Raw genomic sequence first — 26,429 nt, forward strand, 5'->3', positions numbered from 1 at the left:
TTTTAATCGGACCAAACCGACCGTGTGTATAGGCTATCGGTCTAGTTTCCTTCGGTCCAAAATTTCTAAACATGCTTCAAAACCAAACCGATGGACCGCTGCCCCATCGGACCAAACCGATGGTTAGTACAGAAAAGCATCGGTTCAAAACCTGCGCATGCTCAAAATCAAGTCGACGCATGCTTGGAAGCATTGAACTCCGTTTTATTCAGCACGTCGTGTGTTTGATGTCACCGCGTTCTGACCCGATCGGATTTTGGACTGATGGTGTGTACACATATCAGGCCGTACGGCCACTTCAGAGGTGAATCGATGAAAACGGTCCGATGGGCCAGTCTCATCGGTTAGGTCCGACCGTGTGTACGGGGCCTTAGTGTCATCCTATGATTTTTACCAGGCTTGAAGGCTAAACACTACGGGCCAGATCCACAAAAACCTGGCGTAACTTAAAAAATCCCATTTAAGTTACACTGCCTTAAAATTTCTACCTAAGTGCCCGATCCACAAAGCACTTATCTATAAATTTCAGGCCGTGTAACTAAAATTCCACCGGCGCAAGGCGTTCCTATTCAAATGGGGCGAGTCCCATTTAAATGAGGCGCGCTCCCGCGCCGGCCGTACTGCGCATGCGCGAAGTTACGTTACGCCGAGTTTTGTGGATCGCGGCGGCTTAAAAAAGTTGAGTCGGGAAAAAAAAAAAAAATTGACAGCGTCACTCGGCATGCATTCCTGAGGGAGAACTCCATGCCAATTTTCAAAGAAAAAACCGGCATGGGTTCACCCCCCAGGAGCATACCAGGCCCTTAGGTCTGCTATGGGTTGTAAGGAGACCCCCCCATGCCGAAAAATCGACGTAGGGGGTCCCCCTACAATCCATACCAGACCCGTATCCAAAGCACGCTACCCGGCCGGTCAGGAAGGGAGTGGGGACGAGCGAGCGCCCCCCCCCTCCTGAGCCGTGCCAGGCCGCATGCCCTCAACATGGGGGGGTTGGGTGCTCTGGGGCAGGGGGGCGCACTGCGGGCCCCCCCACCCCAGAGCACCCTGTCCCCATGTTGATGAGGACAGGACCTCTTCCCGACAACCAATGGCAAGGGTTGTCGGGGTCTGCGGGCGGGGGGCTTATCGGAATCTGGGAGTCCCCTCAAATAAGGGGGCCCCCAGATACCGGCCCCCCACCCTAAGTGAATGGATATGGGGTACATCGTACCCCTACCCATTCACCTGGAGGCAAAAAGTAAAAGTTAGTAAACACACAACACAAGGGTTTTTAAAATAATTTATTATTCTGCTCCGGAGGCCCCCCCCTGTCTTCTTTATTAGCTCTATTACCAGGGGGGGCTTCTTCTTCCGCTCTCCGGGGGTCTTCTTCCACTCTCCGGGGGGGTTTCTTCTTCCGCTCTCCGGGGGGGGGCTTCTCCGCTCTCCGGGGGTCTTCTTCTCTCTTCGCCGCTCTCCGCTGTTGACTCGGCGAACCCCGGTTCTTCTGCAGATGTCCGGTGCCTTCTTCTTCAGCGCTGGCTGCCTGCTATCTTTGTGTGTTAGCTCAATTAGTAACAGGCAGCCAGCGCGGTCTTCTGTGACGTCATCTTCTTCTCTTCTGTTCTTCTCCCCTCTTCCGATGTTGCCTCGTCGCCTCTTGTCGCTGTAATGATGGAAGCGCGCCTTGCATCCCATTTATATAGGCATCACCGTCCCATCATGCTCCGGTAGGTACCCACGTGGTGGGTGCACGTGGGTAGGCACCCACCACGTGGGTACCTGCCGGAGCATGATGGGACGGTGATGCCTATATAAATGGGATGCAAGGCGCGCTTCCATCATTACAGTGACAAGAGGCGACGAGTCAACATCGGAAGAGGGGAGAAGAAGATGACGTCACAGAAGACCGCGCTGGCTGCCTGTTACTAATTGAGCTAACACACAAAGATAGCAGGCAGCCAGCGCTGAAGAAGAAGGCACCGGACATCTGCAGAAGAACCGGGGTTCGCCGAGTCAACAGCGGAGAGCGGCGAAGAGAGAAGAAGACCCCCGGAGAGCGGAGAAGCCCCCCCCCGGAGAGCGGAAGAAGAAACCCCCCCCGGAGAGTGGAAGAAGACCCCCGGAGAGTGGAAGAAGAAGCCCCCCTGGTAATAGAGCTAATAAAGAAGACAGGGGGGCCTCCGGAGCAGAATAATAAATTATTTTAAAAACCCTTGTGTTGTGTGTTTACTAACTTTTACTTTTTGCCTCCAGGTGAATGGGTAGGGGTACGATGTACCCCATATCCATTCACTTAGGGTGGGGGGCCGGTATCTGGGGGCCCCCTTATTTGAGGGGACTCCCAGATTCCGATAAGCCCCCCGCCCGCAGACCCCGACAACCAACGGCAAGGGTTGTCGGGAAGAGGTCCTGTCCTCATCAACATGGGGACAGGGTGCTCTGGGGTGGGGGGGCCCGCAGTGCGCCCCCCTTCCCCAGAGCACCCAACCCCCCCATGTTGAGGGCATGCGGCCTGGCACGGCTCAGGAGGGGGGGGGCGCTCGCTCGTCCCCACTCCCTTCCTGACCGGCCGGGTAGCGTGCTTTGGATACGGGTCTGGTATGGATTGTAGGGGGACCCCCTACGTCGATTTTTCGGCGTAGGGGGGTCTCCTTACAACCCATACCAGACCTAAGGGCCTGGTATGCTCCTGGGGGGGGAACCCATGCCGGTTTTGTTTTTACAAATTGCCGTGGAGTTCTCCCTCGGGAATGCATACCAAATGCCGTCGCTGGAATGGGCTTTTACATGGTGTTACTAGTTTACACTTTGTAACACCAGCCCTAGTTTTACACTTGCAAACTAAAACTTACGGCGAAAAAACGAAGCTGGAAAGCTTTGTGGATCGCCTTAAGTGCTAATTTGCATACTAGAAGCGGCATTTCGACTCGAAATGCCCCCAATGGCGGATGCGGTACTGCATCCTAAGATTCGGCAGTGTAATTCAATTACACATGCCGGATCTTCTGCCTAACTTTGGAAAACTGCTTCTGTGGATCAGTTCCAAAGTTAGGACAAGGGATACGATGGAGTAACAGCAGTTACTCCGTCGTATCTCTTTTGTGGATCTGGCCCTACATTCCTTGACAGCTAAACACAAACATTTCCCCTTATCACCAGCTTAAAATACCCTGATTCTAAACTTAAAAAAATGCAAGCGTATTCACTGGTTCAAGCACCTTCCTTACTGTCATGATGACAACCTCAACCCCACTTCTCATACAGCCCTCACAGGGACAAGAGGTAATCTCCATACAGAGGTCACATACAGCAAGATAAATCTGACCTTTATACCACTCTATCCAAAACTCTGACTATGACAGCACATATTTACTTCTACACCAATAGCCCACCACCTTAAAAAATGTAAGTGGTGATCCTCAATATCCTCAATACCAGTTTTCCTTAGCAGATACTGACGTTTTTTTTTATATATTTCTTTCAGCAAGTTAATAATGAATACCAAATATATTCATCTCAAGACCATGCCCCTTCAATCAATAAGGTATATTACCAAACATCCTGAAATCTCAAAATGTATTGATCTCCTGGTCTTTGTCTATCTATATGCACATCAGCAGATATGTTTATATTAAAAAATACATCTCAGAAAGCACTTAAAAGAGAAACTTAAAGGACATTTGAGATTTTGAGTGGTTCAGGAAATTGAAAATGGAAGATGAATTTATTATTATGACAACAGAGAATTGACTGGTATATTTCTGACCTAATCTAAAAGGGCTGATGAAGAGAAACAAGTGGACCATGCTTAGTCATCTGCATTAGAGCATTGTTTTTGTTGTTCCTTGGATGGAGATTGTGAACATACTTGGGAGTGCAGCAGTTTTTGTCTGGTAAAATTTTAATGGATTGTGATGAACACAGAAAGAAAAAGATGTTCCGAAACAACAGTGTGAGTTGTTGAGTATCAATTTTGGTCACAGTTAAAGGATCACTAAAGGAACATTTTTTTTTTGCTAAATAGCTTGCTTTACCTTATAGCAGTCCTGCTTTCATGTCCGTTTTTGCTTAGAAGTTGCTGTAATCTCTTGCTGAACTCCACACTTCCTGCTTGTCTGGCTCCTTATTAAAAAACGAATGGGAGCTTTTCACTGTGGTCCAGACGTGCTCGTTCCCGTCCTTTGAACTACAGCACTGCGTGAACGTGAACCAGAGACTTCAAGGGGGTGTGAGCATTCTGTGTCTAGAAGGCCATAGTACCTCCTCCCTTTGAATAACTTTCGTTTCATCCCCTGCACTGCCCCGCCTGGACCCCGCCCCCTTGCTTTCTGAACAGCGCCCATAAGAACACAGGGCCAAATTCTCAAAAAACCTGCCTAACTTAACTTTCAGCAGTTAAGTTACACAGGCGTTAAATTTCTACCTAAGTGCCCGATCCACAAAGCACTTACCTAGAAATTACACGCCGTGTAACTTAAGTGCCTCCGTCGCAAGGCGGTCGTCTGCTCGAGGGGGCGATTCCTATTCAAATGAGGCGCGCTCCCGCGCCGGACGTACTGCGCATGCGTGTGACGTCATTTTTCCTGACGTGCAACGCGTGAACGTAATTTACGCCGGGCTTTGTGGATTGCGACGGGACAATAAAGTTGCGACGGGTGAAAAAAAAAATACGCGCCGGGAAAACAAATAAAAAAAATTAAAAATTGACAGCGTCGCTCGGCATGCATTCCTGAGAGGGAGAACTCCATGCCAATTTTCAAAGAAAAAACCGGCATGGGTTCCCCCCCCAGGAGCATACCAGGCCCTTAGGTCTGGTATGGGTTGTAAGGAGACCCCCCCTACGCCGAAAAATCGACATAGGGGCTCCCCCTACAATCCATACCAGACCCGTATCCAAAGCACGCTACCCGGCCGGCCAGGAATGGGAGTGGGGACGAGCGAGCGCCCCCCCCCCATCCTGAGCCGTGCCAGGCCGCATGCTCTCAACATGGGGGGGTTGGGTGCTCTGGGGCAGGGGGGCGCACTGCGGGCCCCCCCACCCCAGAGCACCCTGTCCCCATGTTGATGAGGACAGGACCTCTTCCCGACAACCCTGGCCGTTGGTTGTCGGGGTCTGCGGGCGGGGGGCTTATCGGAATCTGGGAGTCCCCTCAAATAAGGGGGCCCCCAGATACCGGCCCCCCACCCTAAGTGAATGGATATGGGGTACATCGTACCCCTACCCATTCACCTGGAGGCAAAGTGATAGTTATTAAACACACAACACAAGGGTTTTTAAAATCATTTATTAGTCTGCTCCGGAGGCCCCCCTGTCTTCTTTAGCTCTAATACCAGGGAGGGCTTCTTCTTCCACTCTCCGGGGGTCTTCTCCGCTCTCCGGGGGGGGTTTCTTCTTCCGCTCTCCGGGGGGGGGGTCTTCTCCGATCTCCGGGTGTCTTCTTCTATCTTCGCCGCTCTCCGCTGTTGACTCGGCGCACACCGGTTCTTCTCCAGCTGTCCGGTGCCTTCTCCTTCAGCGCTGGCTGCCTGCTATCTTCGTGTGTTAGCTCAATTACTAGCAGGCAGCCAGCGCGGTCTTCTGTGACGTCATCTTCTTCTCTTCTCTTCTCCTCCCTTCTTCCGATGTTGACCCGACGCCTCTTGTCACTGCAATGATGGAAGCGCGCCTTGCATCCCATTTATATAGGCATCACCGTCCCATCATGCTCCGGTAGGTACCCACGTGGTGGGTGCCTACCCATCGATCGATTTTTCGGCGTAGGAGGGGTCTCCTTACAACCCATACCAGACCTAAGGGCCTGGTATGCTCCTGGGGGGGAACCCATGCCGGTTTTGATTTTACAAATTGCCGTGGAGTTCTCCCTCAGGAATGCATACCAAATGCCGTCGCTTGAATGGGCTTTTACATGGTGTTACTAACTTTCCACATTGTAAAACCAGCCCTAGTTTTGCGCAAGCAAATCGGAACTTACGCAGAAATCACAATGCTTAAAAGCTTTGTGGATCTGCTTAAGTCCTCATTTGCATACTCAAAGCGGCATTTCAATGAGAAATGCCCCCAGCGGCGGATGCGGTACTGCATCCTAAGATCTGACAGTGTAAGTGTCTTACACATGTCAGATCTTCTGCCTAACTTTGGAAAAAGCCTTTTGAGGATCGTTTCCAAAGTTAGGCACAGAGATAAGCAGGCTGAACAGCAGTTCCGCCTGCGTATCTCTTTTGAGAATTTGGCCCACAGAGTCTGTCTCTCAGCATCAGAAGGAAGGAACAATTTCAAAAATCCTACAAAGTAAGGTAAAAGCTTCCTGACAGTTTACTAAACAAGATGTGGGCAATATAAAAATGATAATCTAATTTAGGTCAATGTTTTTTCCTTATGCAATAATGTTTGTGACTCCTAGTAATTATTCTACAAATCGGTCCCTCCCCCAACGTCCATCCATCCATCCCATCACATCCCTCTCTCAGGCATCAATATGTCCACTATGCATCCATCCATCCATCCATCCCATCACATCACATCCCTCTCTCAGGCATCAATATGTCCACTATGCATCCATCCATCCATCCCATCCCATCACATCCCTCTCTCAGGCATCAATATGTTCACTATGCATCCATCCATCCATCCCATTTACATCACATCCCTCTCTCAGGCATCAATATGTCCACTATGCATCCATCCATCCATCCATCCCATCACATCACATCCCTCTCTCAGGCATCAATCTGTCCGCTATCCATCCATCCTCCGCTATTCCCTTCCTCCTTTATCACTGTCCTCCACTATCCCAGGCCTCCACTATCCCCGTCCTTCGCTATCCCAGTCTTCCACTATCCCAGGCCTCCATTATCCCCTTCCTCCGCTATCCCATGCCTCCATTTTCCCTGTCCTCAATTAACCCACGCCTTGGTTATCCCTGTCCTCCACTATCCCAGGCCTCCACTATCCCCGTCCCTCACTATCCCAGTCTTCCACTATCCCAGGCCTCCATTATCCCTTTCCTCCGCTATCCCATGCCTCCATTTTTCCTGTCCTCCATTAACCCACGCCTTGGTTATCCCTGTCCTCCACTATCCCAGGCCTCCACTATCCCCGTCCTTTGCTATCCCAGCCTTCCACTACCCCAGGCCTCCATTATCCCCTTCCTCCGCTATCCCATGCCTCCATTTTCCCTGTCCTCCATTAACCCACGCCTTGGTTATCCCTGTCCTCCACTATCCCAGGCCTCCACTATCCCCGTCCTTCGCTATCCCAGTCTTCCACTATCCCAGGCCTCCATTATCCCCTTCCTCCGCTATCCCATGCCTCCATTTTCCCTGTCCTCCATTAACCTACGCCATGGTTATCCCTGTCCTCCACTATCCCAGGCCTCCACTATCCCCGTCCTTTGCTATCCCAGCCTTCCACTATCCCAGGCCTCCATTATCCCCTTCCTCCGCTATCCCATGCCTCCATTTTCCCTGTCCTCCATTAACCAATGCCTTGGTTATCCCTGTCCTCCACTATCCCAGGCCTCCACTATCCCCGTCCTTCGCTATCCCAGTATTCCACTATCCCAGGCCTTCGTTATCCCCTTCCTCCACTATCCCAGGCCTCCATTTTCCCTGTCCTCCATTAACCCACGCCTTGATTATCCCTGTCCTCCACTATGCCAGGCCTTCGTTAGCTCTGTCCTCCACTATGCCCATTCTACGGTATCACTGTCCTCCGCTATCCCCGTCACACTGCCCCCTCCCTCAGTGCAAGGGGGGTGTTTGCACTGGGGGGGGTGTTTTGCACTAAGGGGGGTGTTGTACTGAGGGGGGGGTTGCACTGAGGGGGGGTGTTTTTCTCTAAGGGGGGGTTTGCACCGGGGGGGGGGTTGCACTGAGGGGGGTGTTTTGCACTAAAGGGGGGGGGGGGTTGCACTGAGGGTAGTGTTTTGCACTAAGTGGGTGTTTGCACTGGGGGGGGGGTGTTTTGCGCTAAGGGGGGGGGGGGGGGGTTTGCACTGAGTGGGGGTGTTTTCCACTGGGGGGTGTTTTGCACTAAGGGGGGGTTTGCACTGGGGGGGGGGTGTTTTGCACTTGGGGGGTTGCACTGGGGGGGGGGGGGTTTGCACTAAGGGGGGTGTTTTTCTCTAAAGGGGGGTTTTCACCGGGAGGGGGGGGGGTGTTTTGCACTAAAGGGGGTGTTTTGCACTAAGGGGGGGGGTTGCACTGAGTGGGGGGTGTTTTGCACTAAGGGGGGGGTTTGCACTGGGGGGTTGCACTGGGGGGGGGGGTTTGCACTAAGCAAGGGCGGATCCAGAGTCTAGTCTCGGGAGGGGCACTGCCAGAAAATAAGGTGTTGCTTACAGAACTCAATTAGGTGTCCGATGTGTCCGCTGCAATGTTGCAGTACCGCTAAAAAATCACTGATCGCCGCCATTACTAGTAAAAAATATTTAAATATAAATGCCATAAATATATCCCATAGTTTGTAGACGATTGTCAGGGACTGCAGACATGGTACAAGAGATGGTCAGAGACTACAGATGTGGTACAAGAGATGGTCAGAGACTGCAGACGTGGTACAAGAGATGGTCAGAGAATGCAGACATGATACAGGAGATGGTCAGGGACTGCAGACATGGTACAAGGGATGGTCAGAGACTGCAGACATGGTACAAGAGATGGTCAGAGACTACAGACATGGTACAAGAGATGGTCAGAGACTGCAGACATGGTACAAGGGATGGTCAGAGACTGCAGACGTGGTACAAGGGATGGTCAGAGACTGCAGACATGATACAGGAGATGGTCAGAGACTGCAGACGTGGTACAAGAGATGCTCAGAGAATGCAGACATGATACAGGAGATGGTCAGAGACTGCAGACGTGGTACAAGAGATGGTCAGAGACTGCAGACGTGGTACAAGAGATGGTCAGAGACTGCAGACGTGGTACAAGAGATGGTCAGAGAATGCAGACATGATACAGGAGATGGTCAGAGACTGCAGACGTGGTACAAGAGATGGTCAGAGACTACAGACATGGTACAAGAGATGGTCAGAGACTGCAGACATGGTACAAGAGATGGTCAGAGACTGCAGACATGGTACAAGGGATGGTCAGAGACTGCAGGCATGGTACAAGAGATGGTCAGAGACTGCAGACATATTACAAGAGATGGTCAGAGACTGCAGACATGGTACAAGGGATGGTCAGAGACTGCAGACATGGTACAAGAGATGGTCAGAGACTGCAGACATGGTACAAGGGATGGTCAGAGACTGCAGACGTGGTACAAGGGATGGTCAGAGACTGGAGACATGGTACAAGAGATGGTCAGAGACTGAAGACATGGTACAAGAGATCAATGCAGCCTCATCAGTGCCCATCATTGCAGCCTCACTGTACATATGAATGCAGTCCCACTGTATATATGAACGCAGCCCCACTTTTGTATATTAATGCAGTCCCACTTTTGTATATAAATGCAGTCCCACTTTTGTATATAAATTCAGTCCCACTTTTGTATATAAATTCAGTCCCACTTTTGTATATAAATGCAGTCCCACCTTTGTATATAAATTCAGTCCCACTTTTGTATATAAATTCAGTACCACTTTTGTATATAAATGCAGTCCCACTTTTGTATATAAATTCAGTCCCACTTTTGTATATAAATTCAGTCCCACTGTATATATAAATTCAGTCCCACTTTTGTATATAAATGCAGTCCCACTTTTGTATATAAATTCAGTCCCAATTTTGTATATGAATGCAGTCCCACTTTTGTATATAAATGCAGTCCCACTTTTGTATATAAATTCAGTCCCACTTTTGTAAATAAATTCAGTCCCACTTTTGTATATAAATGCAGTCCCACTTTTGTATATTAATGCAGCCCCACTTTTGTCTATGAATGCAGTCCCACTTTTGTCTATGAATGCAGCCCCACTTTTGTATATGAATGCAGTCCCACTTTTGTCTATGAATGCGGTCCCACTTTTGTCTATGAATGCAGTCCCACTTTTGTATATTAATGCAGGCCCACTTTGTATATGAATGCAGCTCCACTTTGTATATTAATGCAGCCCCACTTTTGTATATGAATGCAGCCCCAATGTGCATGGCACTCACCATGGCATTGCCTCGATCACACACAGGCCCGTCGCTACAGGACAGGCAAAACAAACAATTGCTTGGGGCCCCCGAGCTGGCCTGAGGCCCCCAACTTCCCCTTTCTAGGCTGTAGCTCCTCGGCCGAGCTCCTCCTCCTGCCTCCTGGAGTCCTGTCATTCCGGGCAGGTACCACGCATGGTACAGGAGATTCAGTTTCCTGTTCATGGCTGGACTAACAGGAAGTGCACACTGAGTGCTCACTTCCTTTCAGTCCAGCCGGGAACACAGGAAACTGAATCTCTTGTACCGCACAGTACCCGGCCTGGGCACTATCTGATAGGGGACTGGGGACCCATAATGATAGAACACCAGACTGACAGGAGGAAGAGGAGCTCGGCCGCGCTACAGTGGCAGCCTACAGGGAAGAAGGGGAGGTGAGAATAGAGAAACATAGGGACTGGGGGGGTAAGAACATGGGTGTAAAAAAATTAGTAAAGCGATAACGTGCAGGAGGGGGGGTGTTTGGGGGCCCCCCATTTTGCTTGGGGCCCCCAAATTCCTTCAAATGGCCCTGATCACACACAGCAGGTATCTCCTCTCCCGACGTGTGTCATGGAACAAACAGGAGCTGTAGGTCTGTGTTCGGCAGGGCAGTGTGCTCTAGCAAGGTCCCCCCCTAGACGGGCTTGTGTGATAGACAAAACAGTGTTCCATCTCCATCTACTATCACACGAGCAGGTCTAGCACAGGCAGCACAGCCGAACACAGACCCAGCTCTCACACACAGCGAGAGATGCCCGGTGTCATACACGCAGGAGAGAGGGGGAGCGCTGCAGTCAGCTACAGCTCAAAGCAGCCTCAGGACAGGCAGCCTACCGGGCTGGGCCAGTCCGGCCCTGGGGATGAGAGAGAGAGAGAGAGAGAGTTAGAGACTCGGCAACAAATTGTGACATGATTGTCTTGGGGGGGGTTGTATAGGCAATTGCCCTGTTGCCCCCCCTGGATCTGCCGTTGGCACTAAGGGGGTGTTTTTTTCTAAGGGGGGTGTTTTTCTCTAAGGGTTTTTTTTGCACTGAGCTGGGTGTTTTTCTTTAAGGGGGGGTTGCACCGGGGGTGTGTGTTTTGCACTGAGGGTGTGTTTTGCACTGAGGGGGTGTTTTGCACTAAGGGGGGGTGTTTTTCTCTAAGGGGGGGTTTGCACCGGGGGGGTGTTTTGCACTGAGGGGGGTGTTTTGCACTAAAGGGGGGGTTTGCACTGAGGATAGTGTTTTGCACTAAGGGGGGTTGCACTGAGTGGGTGTTTGCACTGGGGGGGGGGGTGTTTTGCACTGGGGGGGTGTTTTGCACTGAGGGGGTGTTTTTCAATAAGGGGGGGTTTGCACTAAGGGGGGGGGTTTGCACTAAGGGGGGTGTTTTTCTCTAAGGGGGGTTTGCACCAGGGGGTGTTTGTAGTAAGGGGCGGGGGTGTTTCCACTGAGGGGGTTTGCACTGGGGGGTGTTTCGCACTAAGGGGGGTTTGCACTGGGTGGGGGGTGTTTTCCACTGGGGGGGTGTTTTGTACTGAGGGGGTGTTTTGCTCTAGGGGGGGTTTGCACTAAGGGGGGTTTCTCTAAGGGGGGTTTGCACCGGGGGGGTTGCACTGAGTGGGTGTTTTGCACTAAGGGGGGGGGGCGTTTGCACTGAGTGGGGGGTGTTTTCCACTGGGGGGGGTGTTTTGCACTAAGGGGGGTGTTTTGCACTAAGGGGGGGTGTTTTCCACTGGGTGGGGGGTGTTTTGCACTAGTGCAACCCCCCCCCCCCTTAGTGCAAAACACCCCCCTTAGTGCAAACCCCCCCTTAGTGCACAGAGGGACACTGATGGTGGGTGGAGGAGACTGATGGGGTGAACCCGGAGGAGACTGTAAGGAAACTGTAAGGGAAAGAGGACTGGGAGAAGCATGTATGGTTTTCTGGGTGTCTTTAGAAGCTTTGAATAATAATCGTTGGGCGGTATAGTGGGAGGTATAGTGGGCGGTTTATGCAAAAACTGTGAGAGAGCTCTCGTGCCCGTTTTTTTAAACTGCAAAGGATACTGGGAAATGTAGTTCTAAGCACTATGGTGACATGAACGAGTGCAGAGAGACAGGTAGTCAAGAGCAGAAACGAAAGTAGAAACTAACAGGTACAATATATGATTGAATTTAATTGCTTTTTAATCGTTTTAAAAATGAATCATTTAACTATTCTGTCTCTATACATTTTAGCACAATTTGTTTTCCTTTAGTGATCCTTTAAGTATCTGATTGTGGTCTAAGAAATAATATTCAAAAACAGTTCTAGAAACTGATTAGTCCTCTGTATCACCTATTGATTTCTGGATTATATGCAGAGGAAGAGGAAAGTTCAGTATCTACTGGCTGCCAAAATGACCGTTGGAAATAAATGATGTTCTTCTGCCTGAGACTTTTTTCTTAGGATTCCATAATATTTAAAACCATGGTCTGTAAAAGGCTGTGAGAGGTGCTTGGTCGTGGTATAATAAGAAAGGACATTTCATTTAAAAATGTTTTTCGATTCCCAATCTGACAAAGCAGACCAGGCATTTGATTTACTTGAAAATTACTATCCTGCAAATCAGGAGTAGGGATGAGCCCGTTCGCTGAATACCGAATATCATGGGATGTTCGTTGGAAATTAGAGCATCGGTGGAACGGGCCATAATAAACTGCAAGACCTTCAATGCACTGTGAGATCGCAGTGCATTGACAGCTGCTGATTGGCCAAAGCATGCATCTGACCTGCATGCTTTGGCCAACCACAGCGCGCTCTGCTGTGAGAGCCATGATTGGCCAAAGGCAGGGTGCTTTTGGCCAATCATGGCTCAGGTCAGAGTCCATGCCCCACACTATGTAGGGATGCTTACAAGGCAGCCGTACATAGTTTTATGAATGAGAGCAGCAAAATTACATGTGGACATAAGGCCCTTGTCCCCATCAACATGGGGACAGGGTGCTTTGGGGGAGACCCCAAAGTATTCTCGCCATGTTGAGGTCATATGGCCTGGTAATTTGCTCTCTCGTCCACCCCCTTTTCCTGCAGCCTGCCAGGTTGCATGCTCAGATAAGGGTCTGGTATGGATTTTGGGGGGACCCCATGCCATTTTATTTTTAATTTTGGTTCTGGGTTCCCATTTAAATCCATACCAGACCTGAAGGGCATGGTGAGGATTTTGGGGGGACCCCCACGCAATTGTTTTTTTTAATTTTGGTGCCAAAGGGCTGTAGATTAAGGGGCCGGATGCATAGATTGGGGGGCAGCTTCCCTGTAGGCCACCACCAGTATGGAAATTCCCACAAAAATTCATAGGAAATGTCCCAGTATATTGTATAATATATAATACATAATATATTATAGCTTGATGAATGTCGCTGGGATGTACTGTACATCAATTTTTTTTTTGCTTTTAACATTTGATTTTGGAGTGAATGAACTTTTCCAAATGAATACCACAAACACTGTTATGCCGCGTACAGATGATGGGACATTCCAAAAACAAAACTGTGAATTTTCTTCCAACGGATATTGGCTCAAACTTGTCTTGCATACACATGGTCATACAAATGTTGTCAGAAATTCCGATCACCCAGAACGCGGTCACATACAACACGTACGACGGCACTATAAAAGGGAAGTTCAAAACCCAGTGCTCCACCATTTGGGCTCCTTCTGCTGATCTTGTGTTAGTAGAAGTTTGGTGAGAGATGATTCGCACTTTTCAGCCTCTTGCTTTTCAGTCTATTACTGCTCTTCAGTTTGTTCTTGTGGGTTTGTAGCTGTTTTTCAGTGTGTGTAGTCAGTTCATGTGTGGTTTTCAGTGCGTTCTTGTCTGCTCGTTTCTGATTTTCAGCTCGTTCTTCTCAGGCCTTTCTGTTCTTCAGTGCATTCTGTTAGTTCGTTCTGACCAGCCAACTGTTTTCTAGCCATGTTGCGGCTACGTACTTGTCATAAAGTTCGTGCTGTGCAGGGGCTTGGTGTTGGGGTCCTTACTGTGACCCAAGCCCAGTCCATGAACAGGGTGGGGAGGAGTTCATGGACGAAGAATTGTTTGCTCCAGCGTGACCAGTTCTCTCATATGTCCCCCTATATTACGAAGCAGGACACCTGCATGCGACAAGCCATCACTCCTGAACCAAGGCTAGTCGCCACGTTGTGGTACTTGGCAACAGGGGGAAGTCTGCAGGACATCAAGTTCTCGACAGTCATCCCGCCCCAGGCTCTGGGGATCATTATTCCAGAGATCTGTTCTGCCATATTTAGTGTCCTGCAGAAGGACTATATTAAAGTAAGTTTTCTCCTTTAACATCACATTCTATGTATTTAATGTTTGCTAATGTATTGTATTTCTTTCATCATTCCCTAATTACCATGATTGTAATATTCTGTGAATGTTCCCTTTGTCCTCATCCATGCTGTAAGCTTTTATTGCTCCTTTTTTGGCCTACATGCATATTTGCCTTCACTAACCTCTCCATCATGCTATACCGGGACCATACACACCTACCTAGTCACTTTACATTGTATTTTGTCTGCTCCACTGTAGTGCTTTACCCTAAACACCCCCTAAAATGTGTACAAATGTTATTGTCCTTAAATTCAGGCAGAGTGCCAGAGGCTTTTTTTGGGGGGTCCCAAACTCATTTGGAACCCTCCCCCCACCCTAATTTTTTTTACAGTGGGCCATCAGAGGGGGTGAGGAATAAGATAAGTGTACCTTATTATATTTTTGTCTTTAAATACTCCTTAAAATAAATGTTATACTGATGTTGGCCAAGAATGTTTGTGTCTAATCTGCTTGCAATGTTATGTTCAAAAGTACTATTTTTTCTGGTTTGACTCCACAGTTTCCTTTAACGCCACAGTAATGGCAGACTGTGGCTTCCAAATTTGCCCAGCAGTGGGAATTTCCCAACTGCAGAGGGGCAATCAATAGGAAACATGTCCACATCGTCCCACCCCCCAACTCGGGGTCATACTATTATAATTACAAGGGATTTAATAGTATAGTGATGTTGGCAGTGGTGTCTGCGACATACAAGTTTTTGTACGTGGACGTGGGGAAGAATGGCTGGATGTTGGATGGTGGAGTCATCGCCCAGACCGAGTTCTACAGATGGTTGCAGAATTGTGGCTTGGGATTGCCACCTGCTGAAGATAATGTGACAGGACTGTCATTTGTTTTTGTCGCTGATGAAGCGTTTGGGCTGGGTGAACATATGATGCATCAATTACCCATGAGGAGCATCACCCGGGACCAGAGGGTTTTTAACTACCGGCTGAAGAGTGGTGGAGAGTGCGTTTGGGATAATGGCCAGCCGGTTCCACCTATTCCTCACGGCAATCAACATGGCGGAAAGTCATATTGTGCTTGCATGCTGCATACTGCATAATTTTTTAGGGTGAAATGCTACAAACTATGTGGCCTCAGTACCTGAGGCCGGATTTTCAGAACAAACTGCACTGGCCGTCCTGGCTTACCCCCCCAAAGTGCCCATGAAGTCTGTCAAAAATGTTTTTAATACTTTACGGGGCCATTGATATGCCAGAAAATGTGTGATACATTTTTTTAAATAAAGAATATTTTTGATCTGAAATAATATTGAATTTGATTTACTGTTTGTGTTTCTTTTAGCTGTCTCCTAGGTTCTCCTAGTGCACTTGTAGTGCCAAGTGGATTTGCCTTTAGTAAATAACCACTAATCACTGTAAACACCAACTTATTCCAAAAACTGGTATTAAGCATTGAAAGAAGACACATTGTTGAGTAGAAAACCTTTTACTCCATGCACATTCACATGTGCATTCGATTTTTTTTTTAAAAAGCCAACATCTTGCTTAAAGCGGAGTTCCGGCCACAATTTCACTTTTTAAATATAAATACCCCTGTAATAAACAAGCTTAATGTATTCTAGTAAAGTTAGTCTGTAAACTAAGGTCTGTTTTGTTAGGTTGTTACAGCATTTAGACACTTTATAAAATAGAAATTGACTGGGGCCATCTTAAGTGTGTGCATCATGAAGCCAGACTGTATGACTTCCTGGATTTCAGCCTTGCAAATCTTGCACATGCTCAGTGCTGCACAAGCAGTGTCAGATCAGGTTTCAGCACCTGTGCTGTCCAAGTCACATGATTCTTTGAGACTGGGGAGTGCACAGACTCCTGGAAAGTTACACCCACTACATTCCCAGGAGTCTGTGCGGTGTAGGTTAGGAAGCATTAAGCACCTAGGTGCAGGAAGTGGGAAGATTAACTATTCTGCCTAGCAACAACACTTTGAAGGCATCTAAAAAAAAAAAAATCGTAAAGGACTAATGACATTTTTTTAAAACTACTGATGTAATGTTATATTTATGGGTGGAACTCCACTTTAAACAGGCATGTTTTAAACCATAACATACACAACTCAGGAACTTACAAAGTTCAACGTAGAAAAAGTGAAGGCAATATCAGACATTATAGTATGTCAAAAATGTGTTGATCTTGCCTTCATCAGATGTGGTGATGTCACCCCTGTAAAAGCCAAATTTTGAAGATGCACACAAATTGGGAGTCAAAATGTGGATTTCCCTCCTGATCCCATGCCTAATGTCAACATGTGCTATCTCCCATCATGGGGGATCAATGGACGTGTTTCAGGGGTGCAACCCTTTCCTATTACCTACTTGAGTTGCGAGGAAGGGCTTGCACCCACAAAACGGATACATTGATATCCCATGATGGCAGATAGCACATGTTGACACACTGTGTGCATCTTCAAAATTTGGTATTTAAAATGCTTAATACATTTTTTCAATAGAAAAATAACACAAAAAAAAACGGTAAAATTTTTGTGTGATTTAGATTCTGTCTAAAACACCAATGATGTGCTTCATTTTTTTTCTACATCATTGATCTTTTCCTTTATCATCTCTAAATCCCAATTGCACACCATTATGTCCCGGATGAGGATGTGTGCACTTGCACTGGTGAAATTAGTTTCTTCCATAACATCCACATCACCTAAAATAAAAAAAAAACACACCATGTATTATAAATATGCAGGCATACATCTATTACCTGAAGCTGTGGTCTCAGACACTGACCTGTTGTGCTCACTATTTCGCCCACTTCATACACCTCTCCTCCCTCCACATCCTCAGGTTGTGGTGTACTGTTCCCCTTCTTTAGGAGGTGTGGGGTTCCTGATGTCTTCAGATGTCCTGAGTCTTTTCTCCCCTATGTGAATTAAACAAAAGGTATACCTAGCACACAGATATTTGAGGCCAGAAATAGGAATATGAAACATTGCTGGAAAGCGTGGTACAATTGTCTGTTTTGGCAGAGTTCCAAGCTAAAGACACGGGGCCAGATTCACATACAAATACGTTACGCTGCGGCGGCGTAACGTATCCCATTTACGTTACACCGCCGCAAGTTTACAGCGTAAGTGCCTGATTCACAAAGCACTTACCTGTAAACTTGCGGCGTCGCATCATAAATCCGCTCGGCGCAAGCCCGCCTAATTCAAATGGGGCTGGCACCATTTAAATTAGGCGCGTTCCAGCGCCGAACGTACTGCGCATGCTCCGTCCGTAAAATTTCCCGACGAGCATTGCGCTAAATGACGTCGCAAGGACGTCATTGGTTTCGACGTTAACGTAAATGGCGTCCAGCGCCATTCACGGACGACTTATGCAAACGACGTGAAATGTAAAAATTCTACGCGGCAACGATGGCCATACTTAACATTGGTTAGTCCACCTAGAGGGCAACCTTAGTTTTACGCGACGCATCTCTACGGAAATGACGTAAATTTAGAGCGACGGGCAAAGCGGACGTTCGTGAATCGGCGTAACTAGTAATTTGCATATTCTACGCCGACCGCAATGGAATCGCCACCTAGCGGCCGGCCTAGAATTGCAGCCTAAGATCCGACGGTGTAACACAGTTACACCTGTCAGATCTTAGGGATATCAATGCGTAACTGATTCTATGAATCAGCCGCATAGATACGACAATCGTATCTCAGAGATACACCGTCGTATCTCTTTTGTGAATCTGGCCCATGATTTTTTCCCTTACCAAAGCTGAAATACTTACCTTTTTTGGCCAAGTTTCACACATGGAAACATTCCAAGTATCCACTGGAGAACCTGTGTGGGACACCCTAAAAAGGTTGTTCTGGTGTCCCACACTAGTGCTCCCGAGTCCAGATATGTAAACAGCTGCTGAGTGTCCTCTCCTTACACTGAATCAATTTTGCATTTCATCCTAGTTACAAACACATCTAGACAACAATGTACTAAACTTCTTTTAATACGAATAGAGAGCAAGGGCGCATGGCCCGTGGCGAGCAGTGTGAGAAACGCCAGAGAACACGAGGCACTCCGTCACTGCCCCCTGAAGTGGTAGACCCGCGTCACCCGCCCCCAGCGCAGATGGTGCCATGGCGACCAGAGGAACTGGCCAGGACGGCAACCAATGAAAAAGGCCAGCACTAATGTGTCTGTAGGCCTGTTGCCAACATTTTTGTCTTGCCTACATGGAAGCAGGAACATTCAGAGAGGAGTAAGTACACCACACCTTCTGTCTTACAGTTGGCGTAGTGTTTGGGTCGATATTTTTTACTGTTTGGTAAGATTATAGGGTATTTCATATGCATCAATCTGCAATAATTGCAACCTCCACACTTAAAGGTGCTCAATCTTTTGTAGGGGTCCTTGACAGTACTTCTTTTAAATACGCTAGAGACTAGATTGTCCTTAATTGATCTGACTCATCTGAATGCCGTGGACAAAAGAACCAGCGATTGGATCCATGGTGAGCATGTGTCTATATTTTTTCATGATCTTCCTAATCTCATTATGCTGATTTTTAGACTCGAGTTATAATCCGAATAGGGTTGTTGGTGTGCTGCATAATATTTTTTTTGTATAACAGATCTTGACGTGTATTGGCACATGCTCACTTGAAGGCCCTTTTGAGGCAAGTATGTGAGTACCCTTGTGCCAAAAGTCTTGTTTTAAGTGAATTTGCTTCTCGTTTAAAGACAGCATCATCTGTAAAGTTGCGTCTGATACTCAGATACTGACTGTAGGGTATTGCGGTGACCCCACTAAAGTTGAACTAGTCCATTTCCTATATTTTTTTTAAAGTATTGTTATGGCTATTTTAAATATCAACACCAACTCCTCTCTACTCACAGGCAATCTGCAGCTTACCCCCACAACAAAGTTTCTATTTGTACCCACTAATACTTACCTTTATCCACAGTCCCCTAATTTCCCCCTCCCCTCTGCTGGTTCTGACAACCAATCTGTTAAAGTCATTCTGCATGACAGTAAATGACCTGTTCTGTTGTCACCCTTCTTGTTGGCATCATCACGCCTTCACTCTAATTAGTGCAGGACCAGCAGCCATGTCAAACTTTGACTTGCACATATCGATTTGGTCATCTCTTGAAATGACTAATAGGTTGGAGTGATGCTGTTCATTGTGCTACTACTAATAATATGCCTAAATGCCAATTTGAAGTTTAATAAGATTAATGTCTTTGCTATATTGTTATTTATTTTATTTATTTTCTGACCCCCACTGATAAACCCAATATTCCTCTATGTGCATCATTCATAACCTTTGCCTTATCTTCGTATATTATCTAATAAACCAACTTATGCAATATGTATAAGGTAAGAAAATACAACAACAGATTATTTTAACTGGGAAAAAAAGATCTTGGATAATAAAAAAAAGTCAAAACATTTAAATTTCAGGGAGTTAGGGTTATCCGATGTCATTAGAAAGTGATTCATGACACAGAAAAATGTATAATTGATGTGTGAGGCTGCCTTGATGGTAAAATAACAGTACTTTCCATTAAAGATAAGAGTTTTGACAGCTTATACAATGAGACTGTATGAATTTTATGGGTCATTTGGGTTCCATTCAGATCTACAGGTCATTCTCACTCCTTACTTCAAAGCATTTAATGGATTGCAGTAATAGAACAAAGAATATGCAATTATAGTGTAGATGGAGCCATATCTGTTTGAGTATATTGCACTATGTTGTGTTTTCACATCATCTCACAGTTGACTGTTTTCATATTCTGTAAAATGGACAACTGCAAGAGTAAAAATAGTGTTTTTTATGTGAATTTACTTGTGCTTTTTACTGCTGAACTTTTATTGTCTAATTAGATATATGCTGGAGCTCTTATTATTTTATAGGGATTATTAACTTTGTGCTTTATTCATAGTGAAGGAAAATTAAATACATTTGTTCCGCCTTTTAGTATAGAGTGGCTGCAGAACTTATTATATATTGCACTGTAAAGAACAGTATAACACAGTCTGTTAGCTATGGAAAAGAGTATCGCTCCAAGCCCTGCGACCTATGCTGTGCTCCCGCCCTGTAGTACTGACAGGTGCAGACTCTCCGCTGATCCGTGGAAAAAAGAAATGTTCCTGGACTGCCGCACTCTGATAGGCGATGTATTGAAACAAAATGAACAAAGGATAAAATCCAAAGCTGTATAACGTCCAAAAATTCATGCAACACTGAAATCAATGGTAGAAAGTGGACATAGGGGACAAAAAAGCTAACATGTTTCACATCATGGATAGATGCTTAGTCATAACTGGGTTCTGTGAGGATCTAAAATGATTTAAATAGAGAACTTTGAATGCATCCAAACCAATTTAGAGCTGGTCTGCACAGCATTAGAAAATTAGATACCTGATTGAAACTGACACAACCCATGGTCAGAACAGCATCTGCACAATCAAAAACAAAAACACACATGTGTATGTGACATTCTAACCTAAAACACATTTTATAATATAGACTTTATAAGTGTATGTAAAAACATACAAAGAAATGCAATAAATGAATAAATATATATAAATATACTGCAAAAATAAAGTGCTATTAAATAAATATAAATGAAAATGTGGAGACAATGGGGCTGATTTACCAAGCCTTTACTCCATGACTCATGGAGTAAAAGCAGGAGTAGCAGCCGTTTGGCCATTTACTAAAGAAATACGCTGCTAGTGCAGTGTATTTCCCTAGTTACTAATGTGCTCCATGCGCCCAGGAGAGGGTGCATTGTGCACCAGTACAGACCTGGCGCACGGCACATTAAACTGTAAATTGCGGGGGTTCGGGCGGGAGTTTATTAGGGGGGGAGGTGGGGGGATGCAGGGGAAGTGAAGTGACATGTGTTTTGAAGTGTTTGGCGGGCCGAATTGAAAGGGAAAGTGTTTTTTGAAAACAGATCCCCGTACGCTTGCACAGTGCGCCTGAACCTCGGGAGGTTCATTTGCATACTGGGCATGCGCAGAGAGAAAAGTCAGGGATTCCCGTGCGCCTTGTCAGTACGCCGTGAAAATCTTGGTAAATACCAAGCGGCGTACCCGTGAATGCGCTGCGTGACGCGGCGCACGGGAATCTCCGAGCTGTTTTCAGCCCTGAAGGGGAACTCCGCGCCAAATTTCAAACTTGAAATCGGCGCGGGTCCCCCTTCAGGGCTACATTAGGCTCTTAGGCTTGGTCCGGAACGTGAGGGGTTAAACCCGCGCCGATTCGGCGCGGGGGTCCCCCCCCAGATCCAAACCAAGCCCTCATCCCAAGCATGCAGTCTGGCCCGGACAGGAATGGGGGCGGGGACGAGCGAGCGCCCCCCCCCTGAGCCGTACCAGACCGCATGCCCTCAACAAGGGGGGAGTGTGTGCTGTGGGGGAGGGGGGCACTGCCCCCCCACCCCACAGCACTCTTGCCCCCATGTCGATAGGGACAAGAGCCTCTTCCCGACAACCCTTGCCATTGGTTGTCGGGGTATGCGGGCGGGGCTAATCGGAACCTGCGAGCTCCCTTTAATAAGGGGGCCCCCAGATGCCGGCCCCCACCCTATGTGAATGAGTATGGGGTACATCGTACCTCTACCCATTCACCTAGGGGAAATGTAAAGTAAAATAAAACACCACACAGAATAAAATATTTTATTGATCTGCTCCGGAGCCCCCCCTTTCTTCTTTAGCTCTCTTACAAGGGGGGGTTTCTTCTCTCCCGATCTTCCGCCGGGACCCTGGGCTTCGGTGATTTCTGCCGGGGGAGGGCGCCATCCCTCGGTCCTCTCCGGAGCCTTCCGCCGGATGCCCCCACCCCATTTAAGCTCTTTTTCATTAGGGAGGGGCATCCGGACTTCGGGGTCTTCTGCCGGGGGATGGCGCCTATCCCCCGGTCTTTCCGGTGCCTTCCGCCAGGGTTCCGGTCTTCCTGGTCTTCTGCCGGGGGTGCGCCAACTCCCAGGTCTTTTCTCTTCTGTCTTCTCTGCTCCCTCTTCTGCCTGGCTCCCCCGCGGAGCCAGGGCTTTCTTCCGTCTTCTTTCTTCTCTCTTCCTTCTTCTGCCTGTCTCCTCCGCGGAGCACAGGGCTTGTCTCCGCTGTCTTCTCCCTTCTCTTCCATTCGATGTTGACACGACGAGGTCCGGCGCTGGAATGCCGTCTGAGCAGTGGGCATGGACTTATATAGGGCAATGCCACCATGTGACCTCAACCCATGTGACATCACATTCCCATCATGCCCAGGGAATGTGATGTCACATGGGTTGAGGTCACATGGTGGCATTACCCTATATAAGTCCATGCCCGCCGCTGACACGGCATGTCAGCGCGGAACCTCGTTGTGTCAACATCCAATGGAAGAGAAGGAAAGAAGGAAGAAGAGAGCGGAGACAAGCCCTGTGCTCCCGGAGGAGACAGGCAGAAGAAGGAAGAGAGAAGAAAGAAGACGGAAGAAAGCCCTGGCTCCGCGGGGGAGCCAGGCAGAAGAGGGAGCAGAGAAGACAGAAGAGAAAAGACCGGGGAGTTGGCGCACCCCCGGCAGAAGACCGGAACCCTGGCGGAAGGCACCGGAAAGACCGGGGGATAGGCGCCATCCCCCGGCAGAAGACCCCGAAGTCTTACGCAAGTCCCGCCCACATATATAAACATCGTTCAAACCACACATGTGAGGTATTGACGCGTGCGTTAGAGCGAGAGCAATACTTTTACCACTAGACCTTCTTTGTAACTATAAACTGGTAACCTGGAAAAAAAAGAAAAAGGTCGCCGATGGGGATATTCACGGAATTCATTTTGGCCCCATTGCAGGAGTGTTTCCAATAGTAAAGCGTGACATGTAAGGTATCTATTTACTCAGTGTAACATCATCTTTCACATTATCCCCAAAAATTGGGCTCACTTTTGTGTTTTGTTAATTTTTAACCACTTGAGCCCGGACCATATTTCTGGTTGCTATTGGTGGACAGGCTTGACATGCTGATTTACAGCACTGTGCTTAAATCTAGCGCAAGGCAATCCTATTCAAATTGTGGGTGTTTGAGGGAAGCCAAGTGAGTGTTAGAACCCCTGCTTTGTGTTTTTTTATTTTTGTGTTGAGCTTTGTGTCCCTTTTCTTAAAATTGGCTTCACTTCCTGTCACACAGCTGAACAGGAAGTGAGGTTAAAACCCTACCAGTGTCATTTCTTGGGGACACAGGTCAATCTAACTAGTGTCCCCATTAAGCAAATTGCACTCCAGCACTGTTGTGTACACCCCAAATCATGGGTCTTCAAACTACGGCCCTCCAGTGGTTCAGGAAATACAATTCCCGTCATGTCTGTGAATGTCAGTGCATTACAAGGCCTCATGGGATGTGTAGTTCTACAACAGCTGGAGGGCCGTAGTTTGAGGATCCCTGCCCCAAATGATTATTTAGTTTGGGGTTTAGTAAAGGCAAAGCCACTCTGCAGTACAAGCATAGTTGCTGAAAATCAGAGAGGAAGCACTGATGGTTTTAACATCCAATCCTGTAGAAGCAAAGTTGTTTTGTTTTCTTCCTTGCTTTGCACTTGTAGGAGTGGATTTGCCTTTAGTAAATGGACCCCAAAGTCCAAGATCCCTAATAATTTGGGGTGTACACAGCAAAATGCTAGAGTGCAATTTACATAATGGGAAACTATTTCGATTGATCTCTGTGTCCCCAAGAAAAGATATTAGTAAGGTTTTACCCTCACTTCCTGTTTGGCTATGTGACAGGAAGTGAATGAATTAGAAAGGGTGAAGACACCTCACAAATGTTGTCACTATCAGGGGTGCAGACATCCCCAAAAAAATTAGCAGATAATACTTATTTGCAAATTAATAATTTTTTTAGTTAACATTGGGTGGGGTGCTCTAACACACACATTCCTACATATTAGCAACGCTCTATCCTGGCCTATTGGCATGGTTATATTTTCTTAGGGCTCTCAATAAAACTCTATGAAATTTGTGCTTAAACTAGAACCAGGGGCGGACTGACAACTCATGGGGCCCCTGGGCAATAGAAGATTATGGGGCCCCTCTGGCTTACAGATGGCCACCACGCCAGGAGGTAGTGCAGAGGCGGGCAGCTAAAATCTTGGGATATTCACATTAAAAGCATGTCATTTTCGGACATATCGGGGACAGATCTAAAAAAAACACAGATTTTTACATACTGTCCCTGGTTTTACTGAGCCTGGCAACCCGGATGGGGCCCCCTAGTGGCATGGGGCCCTCGGGCAGTGCACGAGTGACTCAATGGTCAGTCCGCCCCTGACAAGAACTATAATCAACAAGTTTTATTTTCTTTAATTTTGGATAGTGAGGGAGGGTTATAGGCCCTGTCAGTTTATTTTTTATTATCTGTGTCCAATTGGGGAGATTTGCCTTCACTTCCTGCCCCATAGCCAAACAGGAAGTGAGAGAAAAACTATGCAAATTAACCACTTCCCGCCCAGCCTATGGCCGATTTACGTCCGGGAAGTGGTTACACAATCCTGACAGGACGTCCTGCAGGATTTCATGCCGCGCGCGCCTGTGGGGGCACGCAGCGCGGCGATCGGTGATGCGGGGTGTCAGTCTGACACCCTGCATCTCCGATCTCGGTAAAGAGTCTCTCACGGAGACAGACGCGAGTATAGGAGAGCCGATCGGCGGCTCTCCTGACAGGGGGCGTTCGCGCTGATTGTTTATCAGCGCAGCCCCCCCCTCGGATCACCACACTGGACCACCAGGGTGCCCACCCTGGACCACCAGGGTGTGCAAAAAACAAAAAAATATAGAAAAAAAAAAACAAAAAGCATTAAAAAAAAAGAAAAAAGATGCCAATCAGTGCCCACAAATGGGCACTGACTGGCAACCTGGGAACATCAGTGCCACCCCACAGTGTCCATCAGTGCCACCCCACAGTGTCCATCAGTGCCACCCCACAGTGCCCACCTATCTGTGCCCACCTGTGCCACCCATAAGTATCCATCAGTGCCACCCATAAGTGCCGCCCATAAGTATCCATCAGTGCCACCCATAAGTGCCGCCCATGAGTGCCCATCTGTGCCGCCCATGAGTGCCCATCAGTGCCGCCTATGAGTGCCCATCAGTGCCGCATAGCAGCGCCGCCAATCAATGCCACCTCATCTGTGCCCGTCAGTACTACCTCATCGATGTCCATCAGTGCCATCTCATCGGTGCCCATCAGTGCCGCCATATCAGTGCCCGTAATTGAAAGAGAAAAACTTATTTACAAAAAAATTAACCTAAAAAAATAAAAACGTTTTTTTGTTTCAAAATTTGCAGTCTTTTTTTAGTTGTTGAGCAAAAAAAAAAATCGCAGAGGTGATCAAATAACAAAAAAAGAAAGCTCTATTTGTGGGGGAAAAAGGACGCCAATTTTGTTTGGGTACAGTGTTGTATGACCGCGCAATTGCCATTCAAAGTGCGACAGTGTTGAAAGCTGAAAATTGGCTTGGGCGGGAAGGTGCGTAAGTGCCTGGTATGGAAGTGGTTAAGGGAATCCAGTGCCCCCCCAGAACTAGTGTGTGGGTCCCCTGAAAATTACTGGGCGGGTCATACAAAAACAGGGTGTGGCTTTGACAGGAAGGGGTGGGTCATTTTTCTATTAGGAGGTACAGATATGTAGTCAGGCCTAGGGCAGAACAAAACCTAAATATACTACTGCATATTAGGGCTTATTTAGACCGGATCCGATTTACAGCGTGTTTTTATATTGTGGGAGGAAACCCACGCAGGCACAGGGAGAACATGCAAACTCTATGCAGATGCTGTCACGGGCGGGATTCGAACCAACGACTCTTTTGCTGCTAGGTCAAAGTGCTATACACTACACCACTGTGCTGAACGAACATGATTGCAGCTGAAAGCATGAGAACTTTTATTTTTTTTTTCAATACCATGCTTTCCAGCCTTATTGACCCCGCCTCTCTCCATAAAGAGGACCTGTCACACACTAGTCCTATTACAAGGGATGTTTACAT

Source organism: Rana temporaria, chromosome 7 (genome assembly GCF_905171775.1).
Source record: "Rana temporaria chromosome 7, aRanTem1.1, whole genome shotgun sequence".
NCBI classification, from domain to species: domain Eukaryota; kingdom Metazoa; phylum Chordata; class Amphibia; order Anura; family Ranidae; genus Rana; species Rana temporaria.